Below are 16,382 nucleotides of genomic sequence, written 5' to 3'. Positions count from 1 at the left end.
AGTTTGCCATCCAATTCATGACTATCAAGTTCATAATGTCTTTGTTGCAACTGGGTTGCAGAATTCATGCAGTGGATCTTTACTTCGGTGGATAGTCATACTTTTATCCAAAAATCTTGAGTAAAGACTTAATTTGGGATTTATCCTCAAATCTTAAATTGTGATTTTGATGTCTTATAAGGCAATTTAGAAAACTGCTGAATTATAACCAATCAATCAATTTATCCATAAACTAAGCAATTAAGGGGGAAAATGGTAGACATTATAAATAATTCTTAATGCATATTATCTGCAATTATTAAAAATGTATCAGTCAACACCCCATGCTTGAGTAAATCTTATCATGTATCTACTGTTATGAAATATGTCAACAATGTGGTGTAATTCTTTGTATTCATAGAATTTTCATAATTACTGATGTGATTCCTATGTCTCAGGCTTTCTTATAGCAATGTTTAGGAATTGAATGCTTGCTGGAGGTCTCATAAGTAAGTAATGTATGTCACTGTTTCAAAATATCACTGTTCTTGGATGATTCTGTATATAGTTGTAAATTGTTTACTAAAGATGGTAGGATGGATGAAGATATTCTATGCCTTATGAATATCAGAAGAAGAGTTGCTCAAAGTGGAACATTAGTAGAGCATATAACATAATGAATATTTATCAGAGGCATCATGAATGACAGCAAGCATAAGTGTTGTGGTAAAAATTAGAGAGATAGTATGAGAAATTAGTCCCTAGGTTTAGAATAAATGTGGTCTGCAGGCACCAGTTATGGATAAAAAATGAAAGACGAGTGCAATTCTAAGAGAGAACCAAGTGCCATGGGGATAGGGTGCCATGCAACATACCATTGCCAATCAAAATACTCAGCATTCACATTTCCCATGTTCTTTTGGATTTTTCCCAAAAATTCCCTCTTCTTCTCAATTATACCTAGTACAATGTTTGATTTTATTTTGGTCCATTTCGCCATCACCATTTTCCATCATCCTCCACAGCCACATCTCAAAAACCTCAAATCACACCAGTCAGGTTGCCCCAATAACATTTCCGCACCATAATTAACCACACTTGATATCAAAGTTTTAATGAGTCTTTAATTAACATCCTAACTTAATGTACCTGTCATCAATTCCCACCACCTTGTGAAAGCTTCTTTGTCTTATGAAATTCTTCTTCATATTCCCCTGCTGATTTTACCTGTGTGGTCCAAAATACTCCATAGATACATAAACAATTCTACATTCTCTAGTTTTTGGCCTCCTGTTTTAACATTTAACTTTAGCTTTTCTATATTTTGACATCCTCATAGACTTCATTTTGTTTATGTTAATTCACATTTCATATTTATAACACTGATTGTCTAATGCACCCAGCAAAGATTGTAACCTCTTGGCTGACTGGCTAACCAGAGTTTGATTATCTGTAAACCTAACTAAGCCCACATCTTCCTAACGCTGCTCACCCTGACTCTTCATCCAACACATAAACACACGCACGTGGGGTCTGATATATTCACACACCATGGTTAAATTGCCTATCCTTCCAATCTACTGCTGTTTCCTGCAACTTATTCATTAATTTTACCCAATCACTTTATCAGATATCTTTTCAAAATCCACAAGATAGAGAAATACATGCTGATTGTATTCCATGCTCCTCTATTAGCGATATAATCATCGCTGTTGAATCACTCATGCCACTCTATCTCTCCTTAACTCTAACTGATCATCTCCGATTTAATCATTTGCCATTCTCTTGTTTATGATCTCAGGGACCATTTTAGCTGCATGTAAAATCAAACTTCTTCTGGGCCTGGGTTTAATTCTTGGTGATGCCTCTGGGAACCCTCAGCTTCACTCTGTGTAATTTTTTGGGGACCAGATCTTTTTCAGGTGGCTTAGGGAAAGGAACTTGTCCCATTGCCCCCCCCATTAATCTAAACGTGTTTACGGCACACCCCATGCCCCTTGGTATTGCGCAAGCTCTACCCTCACTCATGACACCAACCTCAGGGTTGATTTCTGTGGTTAAAGTATCATATAACAGGTTGTAATTGAAATAGGTAGCTCTATAAGTATTATAGATTGAAACATTGGTGACCTGGAATATATTTACTCAAAATTGAAGTATCTAACGAATTCTACAGTAAAATATTTCATTCCATTTTTGAAAAAAATCTTTACCCTCCCCTTAATGCTACAATACCTGAATTATAGTAACCACCTCAATCAATCTCTTTTTGAACCTTACCTACGTAGTCAGAAGAATTGTTTCACGACACCCTTTTTCTTCAAGATATTGATGAATGTTATTTTTAATTTTTCCTTACCGCGCGCACCCTGTCCGGCTTTGGCAGATTTACTTCCTCTGCGGGTTATTCCCTTATACTGTGGGGAATTTTAAATTGCATTAATTTTTTTCTTGAAAACAGATAAAGATAAGGAAAAATTATTTCCGTCCAAGTTGGTGGGGTTACACCGACATTAGTGGCTTTCCCAGGTATTAAATTCCTGAACAGGGTGAAACCTCAATAAGGCGGAATCTGCACAACCCAAATACCAATCTGGGTGAGAAATATAAGGGAAACTCGAAGCCTTACCAATTTGTCCGAAGACTTTTGTCATTTATCAATTTGTTATCAATGCGTTCATGAATGATATTTCATATGTCTCACCGCGGATATCATCTCCTCGGCGACTGCGCACGATATCGGTCATCCGTTGTCCCTCCTAGGTCTCCCTTGCTGCCGTCGACATCTGGCGAAGGGGACGCGAACTCCCTCGCGGCAGGCTCTCTCCCTCTCCCCTGTTCATCTGCGCGTAGGTGGTGTTTGTCGTCGGCAGGGGGAGAGAGGGAATCGGGGATTAGTTTGCTCCGAGTCTCACAGACACCTGTCCTGCGTACTGTGTACGTGGGCATCGCTCAAAGGGGTCGTGAGAGAGCGAGAGAGTCGGTGAAGAAAGAAGCCGGGTCGCCGGGGCGGTCTGTAATTTTGCCTTCTCCTCGCTTCCCCCGTGTGTCGTGTTTTAGTGTGATATGTGTCCGGGGGTGGTGGTCGCCTCCGTTTAAAGTGCACTGTTTTTGTTAAGTTCGGTGTGGTTGTTAAAACCTGTGTTGGGAAACGCACCCTCCCCCCCACACGGCCGTGGAATGAGACCGGGTTGGATTACCCTCGTCGGAGAGTAAAGTCAGAAGAGGACTGCGTCGCCTTCACACGTGAGTACCACGACGAGTGTCGTCCTGGAGACGAATAAACAAGTAAATAAATAAATAGGCGGTGATTGTTGTCGTCCCGAATGCGACAGTTAGTGCATAATGCCTACTTTAAACATCATGTAGAAAACGTTTGTACTATAGTTATTTTTAAAAATACCTCGGGAAATTTCCTCCGATTCTTAAATTGTGGAGAGATTAAAGAAAGACAGTGGTGGTAGAAACACATGGCGGAAACTTTTCGGGTATTTTCAACAGGAAAAAAATAAGGAAATGAAAACAGCTTGAGAAATATCATCCGGTCTTTGGAGAAACGGATGAACGCTTCAGTAGCACAGAAGCTGAATACTTCCCGAGGTTTGAAAAGAGACTCCATTCTCCCATTTGGGGGATTTTGGTATCCGACCGTTATAGCCTGAGGTGATTTCGTGCGTTTTCAAGTGAGTCGAACTTTCCGTTATTAAAACAAAAGCGTTTTGAGGCTCTAGACGGGAAGTGGGCTGGTGGTAGAAGTAATAGGGTAGATACCTGGTTGGCTTGGACGGTAGCTGTCGGCATATCAGGAGTGAGTGCAACCGCCTAGTGAGTGAGTAAGGTGTCTTGGGCAGGTGATTTTCTAGGAGGGTGAATTCTAGTAATCTTTCACGCAACATCGCCCACAGACCGGTCATGTCTCGTCGTTCATTGTTCAGGTGGTCCCAAGTGCCAGAGTGGGTTGTTCGCGCTGTTTATGAGAGCCCATTATTTTGACCATGTAGGGGACCAGGGTCGCCGACATTTCTTTTAGCGTGTCTTCAACGTGTCGTGACCCACGTTTCTATGAGAATGATAAATTTCCTACGCCATGGGTTATTCTTGCTTGCTGTCTTCTTCGTTGGCCATGCAGCGGAATGATGTTTGAAATGAAATGAAGAGAACGTTCACTATTGCCCCCCCCCTTCCTTCTCTTTCGAAGGTAAAAAGCTTTAACTTACAGACATGGGATGTTTTGAAAAATTGACACGTCGTCTGTTAGTATCAAAGTAATCCGAACTGAATTCCGAATTCGACGACGCCTTCCAGCTCCCAAGGTTTTACTAAAGAAAGCCGGGTAGAGATCGTCATTAGCCACACTAGTGTCAGATGATGTTTCGACTGCGTCTGCTACACTTCCGCGTCGTAACCTCTCTCGCGACTAATTGGTGTTAATCGCTCCGGTAGAAACTGTAGCAACGTGAACTCAAGATCTATTTTCAGTCCTCCACCGTATCACTAAAACATACGTACAACACCAACGCCATTGTCATTCCACGGATGTTATTAAAGTTAATGAAGTCGAAGGAAGCAGGAATGGAGGATGCAGATCAGATTGGCGATGTTGAAGACTGCGATAGAAGGGAGAATGTTAGGAAAACGAGGAAAGGGTAGGAATAGGATAGGCATGTTGTACGGAATGCAGGGAAGAAGGAAGTATACGGAGATGAAGAGGGAATTGTTGTTGAGTACGTATAATCAGGCTGGGTTTTGCTAGAATAGGAAAGTAAATGTACCAGTGTTCTTTCTGCATCCATCTTAAACCTACCCGATATGGTGGACTACCCATAATAATAATGATATACACACTTATATATATATATATATATATATATATATATATATATATATATATATATATATATATATATATATATATATATATATATACGTAATTTCCTGATGACTTTGATGACACCCTGGTCTGAAGACGAAACTTAAATGAAATTAAAGCAAAATGTCTAAAAAGGAAAGAAAATAAACGTATCAAAGTAATTTTCTGTATTTCTTTAAAAAGCTCTTTCGAGTCTTATAACAATACATATATTTCTAGATCATTTCATCCAAGAAAAACTCTGCCCTTAAGTTGCTGAAATCTCATCTTGAGTGCTATCTATGTTTCTCTCAGCTCGAAGGTATCCATATCATCTTTAGTATGACAGTCCTAAGATTAGTATACTGGCGCACACTCTCCTTTAGCTTCCTTGTTTCATGTCCTCAATTTAAATTGTCCAATGTACTTGTCTCTTGGCCTTCCCCGAGAGATCTTCCCTTCGATTTTCAATTCCGTTATGTTTCGAACTAATCCACTGTCGTCCCTCATGGTGTATCGAAACCTGCAAGTTCTTCTCGCCCCCACATAGAATTTCACCTGTACAGGTTACTCATTCACTGCCATGCGTTTAATGCATGGCATGTATGATATTGTGCATAAATATATATTGTGTTAAATGTTACAGACATACCTCATTATTCAGTAAGCAACAGAATTGTCTTTTTTTGAATTAATTGTGCGCAATGAAATTAGTTTTAGAAATTACGAACCAGAAGAGTATTGAAATGACAGAGTAATTTCACGTGATGTTGATTTATTCAATGCCATGGAGAGAACGCGGGTGGGTAACGTCTAAGGCAAGCTCATAAAAGTGCGACACGCATTGCAACAACCCCGCAAATAATGATTTCCAAGTGTGTCGTTCAAGAACCCACTGGTGACATAAGATTCCTAAATCAGGATTAAATATGCACTCGATAGGAACCCAAAAAAATGTATTGCAAAGATACCCCGGAATCCCTGAAAGAAGCCACATCCTATCGTATAGTATTCTAATTTTCCATTAGATCACCGTCATATTTCCAGAGCAGTGATCAATTCCAGTGGCTTAACAATTGGCACAAACTTCTAAGTAAGACCATAACATGGACACCATCTTCCTCATACTTCACGAAAATATGATGCGTACATAGCCTTTTAGCTTTTCGCTCGAATAGTCTTTCAAACGGCTAGTTAAGTTACGTCATTCTAAAGATTTATAGAAAAATATTTTGCAACTTTGTCGTGTAAGCAAGAATGTAATGTGTAAGTGTGGGTTTGAGAATTACGAGATGTGAATATGAAGAAGAAAGGTTTAAGTGATAAAATGGACGGTAAAGAAATCAAAAGTAAGACTGTTGAAAGAGATAAGGCAGTTGAGAGGGATTCTTAGAAGACAGGAAAAGTGGATGCAAGCAATTGAGTTGGGTAGAAGCGGGTAATGTGTCGTTGAAGACTGATGAGAGGGGAGAATGTTAGGCAAGGTAGGCAGGAGGAGGAGGAAAAGAATGGGCATTGTGGATTGAATCATATAACTAATACTTTATTGGTGTGTGGAGTTAACCAATGTTTCGTCGAATAATGGGATTAACGGGTATTTAAGATCATTTTAGGTATTGCATATTAGTTTGACACTGCTTATTAATGTCCCTGATCCTATCCTAACTAGTAGACTAGTGTTAATAATGAATAGCGGATGTTTTGAAAGATTTAAATCTGTTTTAATAGATAAGCAGACTCGCTAATTCGGGAAAGGACAAGTCTATATTGTTCATCACGTATATAAGACAAATCGACCTTGTCTTGTTCCAAAACAACAATAATATCGCCATCATACGCCCGAAAGATATCTCTAGAGAATTTTAATGTTATCATTATTTTTGTTTTATTTATATATACCCTGCAAGCAACTGCCAGGGTGTGTGGCAGCGGGTAAATACACACCAGAATAATTTTATCTGAACAAAACCCTACCGCGGTCGAATATAGCCTCTTCCTCCCACATTTGCCTGTACATTTCAGTAGTTCCGCAGGAATGTTATCCACCCCCACGGCCTTATTTAGCCTTAGCCTCATATATATATATATATATATATATATATATATATATATATATATATAAATGATATCACAAAGTGCCTCATATATATATATATATATATATATATATATATATATATATATATATATATATATAAATGATATCACAAAGTGCCTCATATATATATATATATATATATATATATATATATATATATATATATATGAGGCACTTTGTGATATCATTTTAGTTCCTATTCCGAAAAAGGTAAAGGCTACGTCATGTGAGGACTACAGGGCAATAAGTTTGATATCCCACGCAGCTAAAGTTGTTCTCAGGATCATAAACAAAAGGATCGAGAGTAGGGCAAATGATTACTTAGGGGATGATCAGTTTGGGTTTAGGAAGGGGAGAGGTACGCGTGATGCCATCGAAGTAATGAGATTATTACTCAAGAGGAATATAGAATACAACCAGGAGGCATTTGCCTGCTTCGTAGATTTCGAAAAGGCGTTTGATAATAACGCTCGTTTTTGTGTTCTTTGACACTTCCACGCCTGTGACTTACCCCGCCCCCGGTGTTTTCTTACATCCAAGTCATTCTACTACAGCCGTGGTTTCTGGTATCCGAAGAACTCTCTTTCCGTCTTTCTCCCGTCTGCAGAGCTCCCTTTGCCAACTCTTTCCCTCGGCGACACCCTAACCCACTTCCCAAAAAACTTCAATGTGACAGACTCCCCATTTTCACCCGGCACCCCCCCCCCCCCCCCGCTCCCCATCCAACTAATCTTCCCCACCGGGCTCTGGAGACTCGTCCGAAATGAATTTTTCCCATGGGTCTGCTCGTGAGTGTATGAGTATTTCTTTTCCCCCGGTGTCGCCCGCGCTTTTAAAAGTTAAAAAGACACTGACACTACTTCCTCCTGTTCGTGACCGGGTTTGAAAGATGACGCGTGGCTGCCAAATATACGTTCTTCTGCCTTTCTATTTTGCGTAGTTGACTGGGCGTTTCGCTTGAAATCTTTTACCGATAAATTAAAAATATAATCAATTCCATTTCGTGCCTGCCTCCAGACGAAATAAAAACACGGCGCTTTTGTGTGAGATAATAATTTCTTTCTTTGTGTGTTTATTTAAGAACAATAATTTAGCAAGACGTGGAATCACCGAAAATACTTCGGAAATACTGTAAAATACTTATCAAATCCAATTTACTTCCTTTAATTTCGTTACCCTGGTTTTGTAATATTGATATCATCATTCAAGGCCCAGGTTAAAAAGTAATTAGCAATTTCATTGCTCCTGTTTAATTGAAATAACGATAGCTTCACGCGAAAACATCAAAATACCTTTTCAGTCTATGTAAACACTTGTTAAATCTACGTCAAATATTCTGCTATCTCGCTATCTTTGTTTCATATCGTAATTAAGTTCGCCATCAGGTCAATATTGGAATTCGTGAAATGATTTTTGTATGTTGAAAGTATGGACCGTTGAAGATTTGACTCCAATTTACTTCCCACAACAACACGCTGCGTTTAGGGCTTCGCTCTTGTTAGGAAAGCGATGCCTTGGTCATTTATACTCCATGACGTCATGTGTGAAAGTTTTATGGTGACGGAATAAAAGAAATTAAACTAGAATTAAGTAAGTGTTTAACACCGATCCCATAAAGAAGAAAGTCGTCAGTTTAGTAGTGATCTATTTTACTCGGCAATAAAACAATTTCTCTAATTGATAACTTTTGAGTTATAGTTGGATGAAAAAATTAATCTGTCTCACAAAACACGTACGTATATGCTTTGAATAAATGAGAACATCTTCGAATACTTCGGTGATAACCATGACCAAGGTCTGGTAGTACGACCGACTCCGATATACATCCTTTTTTCCCTCCCGATGAAGTAAGCACCAAAGGGAATACGACCTCAGGTTTATTAATGGCGCGTGACGTAATCGTCCGCATGCACTATTGATGACCGGAGTGTGCTTCGAAAAATTCATCGGCAAACAGGAACATAAACAACGTCGGAGGAAGGTTTCTTTTTGCCAAATCTAATTGTCTTCTTTACTTGAAACCACCCAGGAACAAGCACGCAACTGCAAGACAATCGGGCGAGAATGCGAATATCCGGAAGTGATTTGTTTTTTTTTTCCTGTCTAAATTCCGCGAATCTCGGCACCACGATCATTTCCCATCGGTTCAGGGAATTCGGTTGTTAAGCACGTTGTTTGTTCCGTTGCTAAGTGAGCCTCGCCGAGCCGCCATATTATTATTTGATTCCCATTTCTGTTTTGAATCTGAACGGATACCTAAACACTTTATGAAGCCACCCAAAGGTGTTGGAGTGTGAAAGGGTTGTAAGGACAAATGTTAGAGGAATGAGGCATGGAAGAAAGGGTGTTAAATGATTGGATTAGCAGTGAGAGGACCTAGTAAGTTTTTTCCCTCTTCTGCGCACTGTTCGTGCGGAAAAGAAGACCCTATATTTGCTATATTAGGGCTGACATTTGTTAATATAATTTTTTTTCACATTCTTCCGGTCAGGATATCGGGAAATGTAAGTTGTCCTACAAAAAGGTAACGTGCGAGCAGTGCAATTTTTTTCTGAAATATTTTAGCAACAATTTCAATATCGTTTTTAAATTATCTTTTTAAGATCCACATTATTTAGCAGAGGTTGTAGAGCTTTGTGACGTACGATATGTCGTTACCGACGCGATTATTATTATTAGGTTATCTACCGCTTAAGGTAGGTTTTTGGATGGACACAATTAACTACCAAACAGATATTTTATTACTCCTAACAAAACACAAAATCCATCATCCTACTCTATATCAGGTCCCTCTTCATCTCTGAGTACTTTCTTCCTCCCTTCATCCCGTCCAACATCCCTATCCTGTTCCTTCCCTTTCCTCTTTTGCCCAACATTCTACCCTCTATCACATTCTTCAACATCCCACTGCCGATCAATACCCCTTTCACCCACTTTTCCTGCCTCCAAAGGATTTCTCCCAACAGACCCCTCTCTTCGCCCACCATACCAAGTACTTCCTCATTTGTTTTCTTCTCTGTCCATTTCACTTTCTCCATTCTTCTCCACACCCACATTTCAAAAGCCTCCAGTCTACGTCTATCCTCGTGCTTCATTGACCATGTTTCCGCGCCGTACATAGTTACGCTCTATATCAGCGTTTTTACGAGTCTTTTCTTAATATCCTTACTCAACGACCGACGCGATATACGTGAGATATCACCGACTTGATCGAGAGGTGCAAAGGAAAATCGAGTTTTTGTTAGTAGTAGCATTAACATCAAATGTCTGTGATCCGTGTACTGAAGTTATCGCGTTTTCCGAAACACAAATTTCCTCTGCATGCCATCTCCTAAGTTCATACCGAGAATTTCAATGTGTGGATTTCACGCAGCAGTATGATAGGGATGTAGGTTGGCAGTTATTTACCACTGTTCCGTCAGTGGTTTCCCTGGAATACATGGTTCCCGGAATATCAAACGGCTTGGGTGAAGCTTAGGGTGCCCAGAGGCGTACCACTAAATCGATCCCGGGCCCTCCGGTCATTATCCCAGCGGTCCACTCACACTGGACCGCCACGCCCACTCATTTTACCCACAAGCTTTTATGTTAAACGCTCCGATCTAGATGGAATAATCCCTGTCAGGCTATATTGAACTTCTCCATGCCGAAGAGTAGTAATAAGAAAATTTGGTGGAACTCTCCTATTAATAAAATGAGCAGTTTCAGGCGTGATGTGGTGGAATTCGAACAAAATAAAGAACAGATTATAATCTGGTGGAAAATTGTTACTATCTATTTTTTATGAACTACTGTTGATGTCTGGGTTCTACAACATAGGTTTCGTCACTTGGAAGCACAATCAGGTCAGAATTTACGTTAAGCGCAGTTGTCAGATCAAGCGATCTGATGATACTGCTGAGCGACGTGACCTAGGTCTTGATGTTTCATGTAAGATCTTGTTCGGAATGAAATGTAACTTGCTGGTGTCATTTAGGTTTGAATCAATTTCATAAATTTTAAGTCGGACGGAGACGCATACAAGAACTATGATCCTAGCTGTGTCACGATGACGGGGTGAATGTTGTTCGATTGGTTGGGAGCATTCGTTTACTTCTGCCCCACGTTCTCGTCTGAGGATGTCGGAAGGCGAAATCCTCTCCCGGTGCGACCGACCGTCGTTGGTCACGAGGGATGCGAAGTATTCACACCGGCTGGAGGAGGAAGTTCAAGGACACGGGTCACCGACCCCATTACACTGCCACAAAAATTGAGGTCCGGGTAAATTCGGTGTCGGCATTAATATTTCCCGCCCTTTCCGGACAACAATCGCCTCATACCGAAATGGCGTCCATCGTCGAATTGTTTCCTGCGGTGGCAGACGACGGAAGCCTTTAGACGGCAGGAAAATGTCGTGAAAATTTAATACGCGCTGAAATTAATCTCCTAAGGGTTCGTGACTTTGGTGCAGGACGTATGAAGCCTTGGAAGCTCGAGTCATGTATTTCAAAGCTATAAGTTTCGTTTCCGAATCCTTTGCAATCTGGTCATATAGCCTCGAAATTGCGACGAAGCATCACAGTCGGTAGTTTCGTTTACGTTTTAAGATATCCTGCTGTAGTTTGTTTTATATTGTGACTGGCATAAGCACTAAAAATCTTTAGGGAAATACAGAGAACCTGATGATATCCTTATTAACCATCAAAGCTTTTGACGCGGGGTGAGGGTGTGGTAGCCTAGTGGGTAGACCATATGCTTGCGTGCTGCAAGTTTTCGAATCTCAGGCGATATTTTTGAACAAGCTCGTCGAATACTCATGTGACGTGATTTTGTCTATGTGTAAACATAGGTGCTCTACGTATTTTCTGTACTTCTATCGTCATTCATGACAGTTTTCCTTGAACTTCCAGTCAGCAACAATCAAATACTCTTTTCCCATTAGCCTCGTAGGTATGATACAGTTTTTCCCGTGACTCGGAAGGTTCCAAACAATTTAAAAAATGGAGTAATTTGACCGTATTGAAGCAAGTTTCACTGCAAAAATAAAAATATATTTTTAATATCAGCATGCTTCGCGACAAAAATTAATAAACTCTGGGCTGCGTTGTTTATTTTCAAGAGATTCAATAAATAAGGCGTCGATAGCTCTCGAATAAATTGTTATTCGTTTGTGATTGCAACTCTGATAGTAAGTTTAGAGGTTCATTTGTTTTCGGCAAGTGTTTTATCTTCTTGACTCAACAGTTTTTTTTTATGTATTATCTGCGAAGGATTGAAACGCTTATTGCATTTACGTACTCCAATTTTTTCGATATCATTTCGTTTTTTTCTCCTGTAGAAAGTCATTAAATAAAAATTTTCGTCCATGTATTTTTACTCCGTAATTTAAGAAGCATTCAAGAAGCTATCGAAAGCTGTATGATACTTCGCTCTAGGGCAACCTAGGACTCGAATGACGCACTTTCGTCCAGCGTTCTATCAATTTGAAAATTTTGCGGTTGTAATTAATTAAGGTTAGGCACTGCCCTCGCTTGTCAAAACCAAGCTGCGGGATTGTTTACTTTGGATGGATCTGATCTTAAGTTATTGATATATCTCAGCTCAGATTTAAAAATCCCCCCTCTCGTAAACTTATATGGTATAACATGCGAAAACTAGAGCAGGTAGAACAGTTTACGTATCTCGGAAGTGATTTGGACCAACACCGTCAAAGTAGTAGGGACGTAAGGAGAAGAATTGCGCTGGGCAAAGAGGCTTTCACAATGAGGAGGGAGTTGATGACAGGGACGTTGAGCAAGGATATTAAGAAAAGATTCGTAAAAACATTGATATGGAGCGTAGCTATGTACGGCGCGGAAACGTGGTCATTGAAGTAGGAGGATAGACGTGGACTGGAGGCTTTTGAAATGTGGGTGTGGAGAAGAATGGAGAAGGTGAAATGGACCGAGAAGAAAACAAATGAGGAAGTACTTGGTATGGTGGGCGAAGAAAGGGGTTTGTTGGGAGCAATCCTATGGAGGCAGGAAAAGTGGATGAAGGGGGTATTGATCGGCAGTGGGATGTTGAAGAATGTGATAGAGGGTAGAATGTTGGGCAAAAGAGGAAAGGGAAGGAACAGGATAGGGATGTTGGACGGGATGAAGGGAGGAAGAAAGTACTCAGAGATGAAGAGGGACCTGATATAGAGTAGGATGATGGATTTTGTGTTTTGTTAGGAGTAATAAAATATCTGTTTGGTAGTTAATTGTGTCCATCCAAAAACCTACCTTAACCGGTAGATTACCTAATAATAATAATAATCCATAACTCTTGGAATTCTTTTGGGAATATTAAATCACTTAGAACTTCCTTTTCCGTTCAAGATTGTATTCTTTTTGCCCTTGAAAATTTCTCCTCCCTTCACGTCGACCATAATGATATCTTCTGATGCCTATCTCCTTCCATCTTCTCCGCAATTAATCATTCTGTGAACACACAGAAAGATATCATGCTGGAGTGAAGAACTGAACCACACTTTGTGGAAATCAGAAAGAGCAGAGGAGCAAATCCTTGCGATAGCATTGCTCAAAAATCCATCAGAATCTCCTCTATCTACCGTTCCACTTACCTTCGAATTATCCTGACAAACTTCCTGCCTTCTTTTGCCCATGACCTTTTCAAAGACGTTCCAAGTTGACTGTGCGTGTCATTTCGTTCATACGTTAATTGACGAGCTGATAAAAAGTAAGCCATTACCATTCATGCGTATTTTTTAAAGCAGGTATTATGTGAATATACTACAGTATATATTTTTACTCTTCAAAAGGTTCTTATCATTTTTGAAAACGTGTTCTAAAAACTGATTTGGACTAGTCTTCCGGGCACCAAATTTTTTTTAAAACTCTTCAGCGATTTCGGCCGTTTCCCTCACCAATTCATTAATATCATTTAAACAAGTATGGGAAGTTACTGTTATGTTAACAGTGTTACAACTATTACACAATCGCGTAGATACAATCAGTTTTTCATGAGAACTACTCATGTTTCTGCACCATTACCGTAATCCATAACTCTTCGTGTGGTACTCCTCTAATATCATAAATAGCATGCTTAAAATATTTGATGTTCGGTGTCATTTTGTCATTTAAACTAATATGTCTCGACCTTTTTTTAAAAAATTTAATTTATTTAAGTATGCTTAGGTTTTCAATTACAGGACATTTTATCAAAATGGCATGCACTTCAAATGATATTATAACCTCAATGGAGCCTCCTTAAAGTAATTTTCTCGTATTTACGTCTAATTTCTTGTCTCTAGCTTACTTTTCATCCGTAATTTTCCATTAAAACCACATTCTATATCTTCCAATCAACTCTCATCAACAGTGGTGTAGCTGGTATATGATGTTGGGGGGTTGGGAGTTTCATCCTGGAGCTTCTTAAGACGCCTAAACCGTCCCTGAAGATGTTACATCCCTCGTCCAAGAATTCTAATGTCAGTAGTAATAGTATGCTCTCGGAGTTGTTAAACACACAACTCATTTAATCTTTACTTCCGTCTTTCGATAAGCCCCGTGAGATAATGCATTCCGTGGGCGTGGGAAACAGATTTGGTATGTTATCACACGTGTACAAATTTCTGCGATATTATTTACTCGGTACAATCATTGCTGAGCACAATATAAAATCAGTGTGATAGGTTTGGGATAAAGAGTAACGTAAAGAAAACAAAAGTTTTTATGAGATTTTCGAGTAAGACGAAGATATATACATACATACATATATATATATATATATATATATATATATATATATATATATATATATATATATTATTAGGTAATCTACCGGTTAAGGTAGGTTTTTGGATGGACACAGCTCCTAAATAAATATTTTGTGACTCCTAACAAAACACAAAATCCGTCATCCTACTCTATATCAGGTCCCTCTTTATCTCTGAGTACTTTCTTCCTCCCTTCGTTTTCATCCCTTCATTCATATATATATATATATATATATATATATATATATATATATATATATATATATAAAAAATTAGGAGCTACCCTAGAGCGGATATCAGTGGATCATTCTGGAATTTCGGTAGACAAAGAAACTGTCACAAAGAGGAGGGAATTGATGACAGGGAATTTAAGTAAAGACGTTAAAATATTAGTGAAAATTTTTATGTGAAGCGTGGTTTGGTCAGCGTGTGGAAATTTGGTTGCTGCGGTGATAGGTGAAGGATTGAAAGATTTTGAAATGCGGATGTTGGAAAAGGATGGAAAAAATTAAAATGGATGGAAAGGAAAATAAACGAGGAAGTGCTGGGTATGGTGGGTAAGGAGGAGAAAGGATTGTTGGGAGAAATCATAAGGAGGCAGGAAAGATGGATGCAGAACATTTCGAGTGCCAATGGGATGTTGAAGACTGTGATAGAGCAGGGATGTTTGGCAAGCGAAGAAGGGGCAGGAATAAAATAGGAATGTTGGATGAATTTAAGAGGAGCGTATTAAGTCTTAGGTGTCTGGTTGTGTTTTGCTTGGAGGGACAAGTGTATTGTGAAAGCAATTTAGCACTGCTGATGGTCTTCAGACGCATGCCTTATCTGGTTAATATTCTTTGTAGCACTACTCGTATGCTTTTGGATTTCATTAATGGCTAGCTTGTATATTTTGACCCCATTTGTTAGATTTCCAAGGCTTATGCTCCAATCCCAACGAGTCGTCAAGTAAGATTCCATCCATAGTTCTAACGAGGAAACGGGTGTGGCATTTGTCAACGTCAATTGCCAAACTACCAAAATATTGTCTTCAATTTCGAAAGGGAAAATCTTGAAAAGGAATAGGATTCGCAGGAGAACGTTATGAAACAGTAATGTTATTGACGGCGAATCAGTGAAGTACATTGTCTAATTAAAATGTTGGCAGTTGTGGAAATTATTTGCGAAAATGTCTCCCAAAATGTGAATTGTGAGATATTTCAATATAATTGTTCGGAACTTTCGTCTGAGGGTACATTTTTTTTACCAACAGATCACGAAAAATGTCTACCTAAAATATAAATGTAGATTTGCAGCGTGCCACAATAGGTAGGTATCTTGAAACACTTCTTCTCATCTGTGATTGGTAGTTGGGATTCTAAAACCTGGAGATGATATAAGAATCGCACTAATGTTTCTAAACAGTACTGAAAATCGAATTCAACTAATTTATCGAACATGATCATTCCTTTTTAATCGATTCGATTTTTAAATACCCTGGATTCATTACTGAAATAAGAATCTTGCGAATCAGCCCTCGGATAGTCATAAATTTAATACGAGTGCAATAATTATTAATTAAAAAATAATCGAAAAACGGACAACATAGTCAGAGAGTACGTGTTTCACATTTCGGATATTTCTAAATGACGTCATTTCCTGTCTTGAATCTTGATTTTTGAAGATCCTTGAGATGACCTTAAGAACGTAATGTGCTCGTGAGACCTTGGACTTGA

The 16,382-nt window shown here is 39.1% G+C and overlaps 1 protein-coding gene across 1 annotated transcript in view; it reads left to right on the top strand.

Annotated features, from left to right (window-relative positions):
- The first annotated feature begins 2,895 nt into the window (after window positions 1-2,895).
- The window catches only part of ck (myosin-VIIa ck), a 327,005-nt gene continuing 313,518 nt past the window's right edge, over window positions 2,896-16,382 (top strand). Inside the window, exon 1 of the mRNA XM_071597488.1 lies at window positions 2,896-3,225. The gene's annotated coding sequence lies outside the window, so the exon portion shown is untranslated. The remainder of the gene's footprint in view (window positions 3,226-16,382) is intronic.

Source organism: Hetaerina americana, unplaced genomic scaffold (assembly GCF_022747635.1).
Source record: "Hetaerina americana unplaced genomic scaffold, ioHetAmer1.1.p SCAF_9, whole genome shotgun sequence".
Taxonomy (NCBI): Eukaryota; Metazoa; Arthropoda; class Insecta; order Odonata; family Calopterygidae; genus Hetaerina; species Hetaerina americana.
Note: the sequence above shows the minus strand (reverse complement) of the source record. Positions and strands in the feature narration are given on the sequence as shown.